This window comes from Ornithorhynchus anatinus, chromosome 21, assembly GCF_004115215.2.
Source record: "Ornithorhynchus anatinus isolate Pmale09 chromosome 21, mOrnAna1.pri.v4, whole genome shotgun sequence".
In the NCBI taxonomy this organism is placed as follows: domain Eukaryota; kingdom Metazoa; phylum Chordata; class Mammalia; order Monotremata; family Ornithorhynchidae; genus Ornithorhynchus; species Ornithorhynchus anatinus.
Window position 1 is genome coordinate 13,725,414 of NC_041748.1, and position 9,017 is coordinate 13,734,430.

At 44.1% G+C, this 9,017-nt stretch overlaps 1 non-coding gene across 1 annotated transcript; it reads right to left on the bottom strand.

Moving 5' to 3' along the window:
• Positions 1 to 8,664: 8,664 nt before the first annotated feature.
• On the bottom strand, positions 8,665 to 8,802 carry LOC114806283. Its single transcript, XR_003754318.1, has one exon. It is a non-coding gene; the product is annotated as a small nucleolar RNA SNORA7 (small nucleolar RNA).
• Between the last annotated feature and the right edge of the window lie 215 nt (positions 8,803 to 9,017).

Here is a 9,017-nt window from a genome sequence, read left to right on the forward strand (position 1 = left end):
ATTTTCTCTAGATCATACCAATCAATCATATTTACTGAGCCCTTACTGTGTGCAGAGCACTGTACTAAGTGCTTTGGAGAGTACAAACAAAAAGAGTTGCTCATTGTGGGCAGGGAATGCTTCAACCAACTTTGGGTTATTGTCCTCTCCCAAGCATTTAATCAGTGCTCTGCACACAGTAAGCGCTCAATAAATACCACTGCTTGATTGCTGCTAATGCTTCCCTTCCATGAGTGATAGAAATGGAGTCGAGACGTGGCAGAAGATATTCATCTGTCCTTATAAATACTCACTCCACTGTCGGATAAAGTGTGGCATTCTGTGAACGAAGGCAAACAATTTCCTCATTTAGCCATGGGGTATCTAATATCTGATATTTATGAGAAGCAGCATGGCTCACTGGAAAGAGCACAGGCTTGGGAGTCAGAGGTAATGGGTTCTAATTCCGGCTCCACCACTTGTCAATTGTGTGACTTTGGTCAAGTCACTTAACTTCTCTGGACCTCAGTTACCTCATCTGTAAATTGGGGATTAAAACAGTGAGCCCCATGTGGGACAATCTGATTACCTTGTATCCCTTCCAGTGCTTATAAGAGTGCTTGGCACATAGTAAGAATTTAACAAATATCATCATCATCATTATTAAGGAAGAATGTCCCCATCGTTTGAGGTTCCTAACCCAAAACCCAAACGGAGCTTTAGATTCGTATTTGAAATTTGAGTTCAGTTCTTGTCCATCCAAAAAAAAGATACCCTAAGTCACCCTTCTCGCCCACCAAGGATTCTTTTTTTATGGTATTTAAGCACTTACTATGTGCCACACTGTACTGAGCACTGGGGTAGGTAAAAGTGAATCAGGTTGGACATAGTCCCTCTCCCACATGAACCTCATGGTCTTAATTCCCATTTTATCAGTGAGGTAGCTGAAACACAGAGAAGGTCATTGACTTACCCAAGGACACACAGCAGACAAGTGGCAGAGCCAGGATTAGAACCCAAGTCCTTCTGACTCCCAGACCTGTGCTCTGTCCACTAGGCCAAGCCGCTTCTCCTGCTTACTGTGGGAAGGGAACATGACTGCTAATTCTCTTGTATTGTACTCTCCCAAGTGCTTAGTCTGGAGCTCTGCAGAGAGTAAGCGCACAATACATACAGTTGATTGTATGTACGATCGATTGTATTGAAAATGACTGTTCCCTGAGGATGAACTCAATACCGCTCGCAGGGAGAATTTAATCTTCCTGCACTTTGCTGTGAAATCTGCTTCAGAAAAGCAACAAGTTTCTGACTCACCTTAAATGCCCTGTGAACCAGAAAAGTGTTATCTGCATAGAGAAGCAGAGTGGCTGAGTAGGGAGATCATGGGCATGGGAGTGAGAAGAACCTGAATTCTAATCCTTGCTCTGTCACATGTCTGCTGTGTGACCTTGGGAAAATCACTTAACTTCTCTGTGACTCAGATACCTCAACTGTAAAATGGAGATTAAGAATGTGAGCCCCACTTAGGACAGGGACTGCATCCAACTTGATTACCTCATATCTACCCCCAAGGCTTAGAACAGTGCCTGGCAAATAGTAAGTGCTTAACAAGTACCATTATTATTATTATCATTATTAAGTCTGATGGGAAATCCATCACCGCAAATGCCTGTTTTTTTTCATTGTCCAAAAACGAGCCTGCTGCCCTGGAGTGAGAGTGCCCAGCCCCCAAGAGCACCTGGGTTCCTAGCAGCCTCTTCTCCAGGGTGACAGTGACAGGAAAGCTACTGGGAAATTTGTGGCTGCAGCTACACCGTTCCCTGATGCCGGAACCAGAAGCACCATTCCCTGCTCCGAGCTCGATGAATACGATCGAATGAATGAATCCTCCCCCACCCCTATGCAGCAATTTGGGTTGAGTGTGGAACCCATCTGACTTCAGAGATTAGGCAGCTCCCAAGATGAAGGTTCAAGCTTTAGCAGTCAGCAGGGCAATATTACAGAATCCCACAGGGTAGGTAACCCCCAGAAACACCACACTCCTCGGGCCAATCCCTCTTTACCACTGCATCTGCCCCGAAACCATTTCCTCAGAAGTGAACGACCTGAAAAGGCTGAGCAGAAGACAAGGGTTAGAAATGGGATTTTGTCTCATGATAAAGGTTTATTCCTCCAACTCTCCACCCTTCTCCAATTCTCCTTTTCCTCCTATCCCTCACTGACCTACCCTTTCCACTCCTCCATCTCAGTGGTTGCCACAAAAAATCAGAGGCAGCCTTGATGACGCTATATTTTCACTGCTCTCTGGAAGACTTCTCAGATTGGAACTTCTACATCCAGTAGATGGGCCTTGAGTGAGCCAAGCCTTGTTTGCATTTTCAGTGTCTTTTCCTGATGACTTCAGGCACGGATTCAAGCACACCTTGAGAAGAGCCTCTTCCTATTTCCCTTCAAAGTTTTCACCCCACTAGCCCCATTTAAGTGGTCCATCCTAACATCACATTTCCTCCAAGAGGCCAGACTAATTCCTTTATTTTCCCTAACTGCCCTCCCCTCTGCATGGACTATAAATTTGGCTGCGTACCCCGTAAGCCCGTTTAAGCAAAGGAAGGCTGTGGAGAGAGGTGGAGAGAGAGGGGAAGGAGAATCAATTAATAAATGGCATTTTTTGAGTGTTTACTGTGTGTTGAGCACTGTACTGAGCATCTGGGAGAGTACAGCAGAGCTGGTAGACATGTTTCCTGCCGAAAAAAGAGCTTACAATCTAGAGGAAGAGAGGCGAACTGTAAACTATCCCTTTAGACTGTAAACTCCTTGCGGGTAGGGATCATATCTACCTCCACTGTTCTATTTTCCCAAGAATTTAGTACAGTGCTCTGCACACAGTAAGCGCTCAATCAGTACCATTGATCGATTGATTGATTGATCGGGAGAACTCTTTCCCTTCTCCCCGGATGGCCCATCGAGTAGTCCCAAATAATGCAATATGGCCTCAGTAGGATTCATTTCCAACTGGCCTACCCAGCTTTTTCCATCAGTTCTTCCAACCCAGAGTCAAGTCCTGAATTTTGGCGTTATTTTGGAAAGTAATCTCTCGCCTTTAGAATGCAGATGATCGACCCTTAGAAGAATGTCTGGTCTAATCATATGCACTAGAGTCGGGAGAAACTTGGGGCTTTTTAATACTTGGAGTAGAACTTCAGTTTTCCATCCATGTCATCATTATGACTCCCTAGGCCAGGTCACTGTGGGTACTTAGGGCCTCTGAGTTGCAAGGCTGAAATGGAAATCCCACAGTCACATTTCGACTTGAGTTCCGCTCCTCCTGGCTCTCACCACATTTATTTTTAAGGCATATGTTAAAGTGCGTACTATGTGCCAGGCACTGTACTAAGCCCTGGGGTAGATACAAGCTAATCAGGTTGGACACAGTCCCTGTCCTGCTTAGGGCTCACAGTCTTCATTCCCATTTTACAAAGAAGTTAAGTGACTTGACCCAAGTACACAGCAGGCATGTAGCAGAGTCAGGATTATAAACTTGGCTGTGTGACCCTGAAGTCCTTTGATATTGTTCCAGCCCTGTAGCGCTTAAGTAAATCTCCTTATATGCTACCATTTCCCCTCTCCCTAATCTATTCTATTGTCTGTCTCCCCCATAGATTGTAAACTGAGGGAAGCAAGTCTATCAATTCGGTTTTATAATATTAACCCAAGTGTTTAGTACAGCGTTCTGCACACGGTAAGCACTCAAAAAATACCACTGATTGAGAGATTGGTTGACTGATTGAAATTAGCCCAGTGGGTTTCAGCTCTGTTTCAGTTCTTACTGGATCTAAATCAGGCATGAATCAAGAATTCATTCATACCTGTACTTAAAAAAAAGTCTGCTTTCTAATAGTACCCTTATGTGTTTTAGCCAAACGTCAGCTGCTTATCAAATCAGTACACAAGTCTTAGCATATCTTAATATAACTTCAGAGACTCTTGGTATTAGACTTGGTTTCTGCTGGTTTTGATTCTTACATTATTATATTGTAAGACTATATATTGCGTATTGTAATTATTGTAATTGTATTGTATTATTACTATATTGTATCTTATTGTATTGTATTAATAGGTAAGTGCTTACTATGTGTCAAGAATCATTTTAATCTCATTGGAAGAGTCAAGAGAATCAGATCAGACACAGTCCCTGTCCCATACTGAGCTCACAATTTAAGTAAGAGGGAGAACAATCCCTCTTACTGCAGATTATTATTGCAAACAATTATTGTATTGCATTGTAATTACATTGTACACTGTATATTGTAGGAATATATATGTTGTTATATTGTAACTCTCCCAAGGGCTTAGTACAGTGCTCTGCATACAGTAAGTGCTCAATAATTCCCACTGGTGAATTGACTGATTAGTCATATTCTTCTTATAGAGCTAAAATCCAGTCCATGTGTTGCATCTTCTGGGTTGACTTTTCTGGATTCCACAAGCAGTTCAACATCCGCCCGGGATTTCAAAATGTTTCTTGTCCTTTCAAAGCAGTTGATCTTCACCATGCATTCCTAAGGCTTCATTTCCCCTTTTCCACAGTGTCCAAGATAGCCTTCAAAGTTTAATCTCCAGGAGGAGGTGTTAGGTTAAAACACAAAATCAAGACTAGAGCATTTACACTTTTAAAGCCGTCATCTGGTGGAGAAAAACTTGAATTACTCCTGTTAGTCTTTCCCCAAGATGTCCTGACAGATTACAGACTACACGGACCAAAAGACGTGGTAAAATTTAAATACTGTGAGAGTCACATAACATGAACTGCTAGGGCCAAGCTAAATGTTTATACCACTCTGCACAGACGTCTCCTCCAACTTCTCGGCTCCTGGCTTGGTTTCACCCCCTAAACTCCAAAAATTCCCAAGACGGTTCCATGAAGTATTGTGTCTTTATGGACAATGATGCTGCTAATTCTAGTATCCCTTAAGGATTGGTGGACATAGCTAACAGACAATTATTCTCCCAGCCTTCAAAGCCTTTCATGAAGGCACATCTCCTCCAAGAGGCCTTCCCTGATTAAGTCCCCTCTCCTCTTCTCCCATTTCCTTCTGAGTAGCCCTGTCTTACTCACTTAATTCATGTCCCCCTCCCAGCCCCACGGTATTTATGTACAAATTGGTAATTACTTTATTCATATGACTGTCTCCCCCTCTAGACTGTAAGCTCGTTGTGAGCAGGTAATGTATCTGTTATATTGTTATACTGCACTCTCCCAAGCTCTTAGTACAGTGCACACAGTAAGTGCTCAAAAAATATGATTGCCTGACTGACAGATGTACAGGGCTGACTCAACACTTTCCCACCGCCTTTAATCAATTGATCAATCAATCAATCGTATTAATTGGGCGCTTACTATGTGCCACGCACTGTATTACAGATTTGGTAGACACCTTCCCTGCCCATTATAGGCTTACAGTCCAGAGGGGGAGACAGACATTAATATAAATAAATTACAGCTACGTGGATAAGTGTGGGGCTGGGAGGGAGGATAAATACAGGGAGCAAGTCAGGGTGAGGCTGAAGGGAGTGGGAGAAGAGTTTACAGACTAGAGGACGAGCTTCTATTTTAGAAGACTAGCTTACCATCTAGAGTCTAGTCTACAGACTACATACAGTCTTAGTCCATTTGTCTTGTTTTATGCCGTCTAGTCACTTCCTAGCCACAGTGACACCACAGACACATCTCTCCCAGAACACCCCTATCTCCATCTGCAATCGTTCTGATAGTGGATCCATAGTTTTCTTGGCAAAAATACGGAAGTGGTTTACTATTGCCGCCTTCCACACAGTTAAGTCTCCACCCTCGACTCTCTCCCATGCTGCTGCTGCCCAGCACGGGTGAGTTTTGACTTGTAGCAGATTGCCTTCCACCTGATAGCCTCTGCCCAAGCTAGGAATGGAATGGATAGTCCTCTGCTTGACTCTCCCTCCTGTAGCGGAGACTATTACGTCCCATAAATATTTGGGGAACCGCATGTTTCTTTTTCCCCCATTGGACTTGTGGGCATATCCTTAAACTCGTCTGCCTCGTTCTACTTCCCCTAGATTATGAGGTTCCTGACGGCAGGGAGCATAACTACTAACTCTATTTTGCTCCCAAGCACTAAGTGCTCAATAAATACGATTGATTATTCTTTCATGCAGCCCAGTCCTGTTACCAGAGACAGAATCATCAGACTGGATGGATCATTGGTCTGAGAGTAATGACATTATTCAAAGTCTTGTGTTTTCATTAGCCATTCACTTATGCTCTTATTAGCTTTCTGCTGGCTACAGAGGAGTCAGCTTGGGAAAGAGGAAATTCCTTCCCCAAACCAATTCACCCAACCTTTCCTCTAATTCATGAGTTGCCACAGTGTGCTTTTACAATCATTACTGTGGTAATAATTGTGGAGTATTTATTGACTGCTTACTGTTTGCAGGACACTATACAAAATTGGTAGACACGTTTCCTGCCCACAGAGAACTTGGAGTTACAGGGAGCTTACAGTCTAGGGAGGAGAGACAGACAGTAATACAAATTACAGCTATGTACATAAGTGCTCTGGGCCTGAATAAAGGGTATGAATTCAGGTTCTCTGAATGAAAACATTCTTTGGTAACTCATGGCACCATTCCATACTTCCACTCTGTCTTTCCCTTGCAGGTACCAACCAGTCTGTCTCACCCAAGGCAGAAGAGATCCATAGGTTCCTCGGAGAAGCAGTGGGGCCTACTGGGTTGAGCCCACTCCTGGGAGTCAGCGGGACCTGGATTCCAACTCAGCCACTTGCCTGCTGTGTGACTTTGGGCAAGTCTTTTCACTTATCTGTGCCTCAGTTCCCTCATCTGTAAAATGGAGATTAAGACTGTGAGCCCCATGTGTGACATGGACTGTATCCAACCTGATTAGCCGTATCTACCCCACCTCTTAGTATGGTGTCTGACACATAGTATTTCACAAACACCATTTTAAAAAAACAATAGTCCAGACCAGTTCCATTAGGTACCAAGAACCCAGCCTCAAATGCAACTGCTAAGGTGCGATTGAATCCAACCAGTTTCACTTCAAGTGGATTTTTAACATTTCCACCTATTAACCAAAGTCCTTTCCTTTCCAAAGACACTTTCCACTGAATACATAGAGTTCTTGGTAATAATGGTTGCATGGTTTGGTAGCCAAACAGAGAGCTGGAAGGAATTCTAGAATGATTTGAATAGATGTCCCCTCTCTCCTTCATTTTGGAAGGGGAACTAGGAGACAAATTACCTGAAAATTGACTGGATGTCTCATTTTAATCTGGAAAACATGACTGCTGAATCAAGCCCCTAGTATCTTCACAGTTTGCATCAATCTCCTTGGTGCCATTGTAAGTCTGCCCCAGTTAAATGGGAAGGTCTAGAGCCATTGGTGATGGCGGGAGAGAACTCAAAGAGAATCAATTATGGCAGCCTTGTTGGCGGAGAAGTTCCCTTCTAGGCAAGCTTCTTCACTGGCAATTGCTCTCTTCGAGGGTGAGCCAGGAACTGCTCATACTAATGTTCAGAATCAGTCAATGCTTTTAAACCTCCAAGGAAGTTTATATTCTCTTGGGGGCCAGAAATGATATAAATCCTGTTAAAGGAGAGAGTGACCAGATGTGATATATTTCACTGTGTGTGTTGGGGGGTGTGCGTGTGCCTTTGGATTCATATTTAGTGAGGTTTTATCAATGTGTGTATCTTAGAATTCAAATTTAGTGAGATTTTTATCATTGCATTTGTCTGTGTGTCTGAATTGAAATTTGGTGAGATTTTATCAGTGTGTATATGTGTGTAAAGCAGCTCTATGATTTCACAGATAGAGAGATTTTATCAGTGTGTGTGTGTGTGTGTGTGTGTGTAAAGCAGTTGTTTGAATTCAAACCCATTCAAACAGACCCATTCCTTGCCCACAGTGAGATTACAGTCTAGAGCGGGGGAGTCACTGAAGTCAGTGACTAGAGGAAATCAGTAGTCACAGAACACCTAACGTATTCAAGGTGAGATGCAGCTGGTCCTTTCAGCCCCAGATCACCAGCCGAGAGGTTTTCCGGCCCATCTGTCAGTGGGACTTCCCTCAGCCCTTGCCACGACCCAAGATGAATGAAGGAACAAGGGTACATGGAGTCCAGCCGGCATCTTTACCACTGGACCAGAGACCTGAGATCCAGGAGAGGAACTCTCTCGTCCAGAAGCCCCTTGAGAAGCAGCATGGGCCAGTTAGTAGACTACAGGCCCGGGAGTCAGAACGACCTAAGTTCTAATCCCAGCTCTGCCACTTGTCTGTTGCGTGACCTTGGATAAGTCACTTCCCTTCTCTGTGCCACAGTTCCCTCATTTGTAAAATGGGGATTACGACTGCTAACCCCTCGAGGGACATGGACTGCTTCCAACCTATTTAAGCTTGAATCTTGTCTGGTCTTATGCTGTCGAGTCATTTCCGACCCGTAGCGACACCACGGACATATCTCCCCCAGAACATCCCGCTCTCCATCTGCAATTGCTCCAGTAGTGGATCCATAGAGTTTTGTTGGTAGAAATACGGAAACAGTTTGTCATTGCCGCCTTCCACGCGGTAAATTCGAGTCTCCGCCCTCGACTCTCTCCAATGCTGCTGCTGCCTAGCATGGGTGAGCTTTGACTTGAAGCAGATTGCCTTCCACTTGCTAGCCACTGCCCAAGCTAGGAATGGAATGGACAAGCCGCTGCTTGACTCTCCCTTCTGTAGCCGAGACTGGTAAAGTACTGGAAACTCTCCAGGTGCGACCCTGAGAGGCTAGCTTCGATCTTCCCCAGTGTTTATGTGCCTGGCACATAGTAAGCACGTAACAAGTACTATAAAATAAAATAAATATACCTGCTCCAGCCTGGAATGGAGTGAAGAGCAGCAGCAGTTTGAGGCCTACTAAACCTTTAAGATATTGAGAAACAGGGTCAGTGATTGCAGAAGGACTCTTGTGACCCTTGGATTCCAAGACTTGAGGAATCTGAAT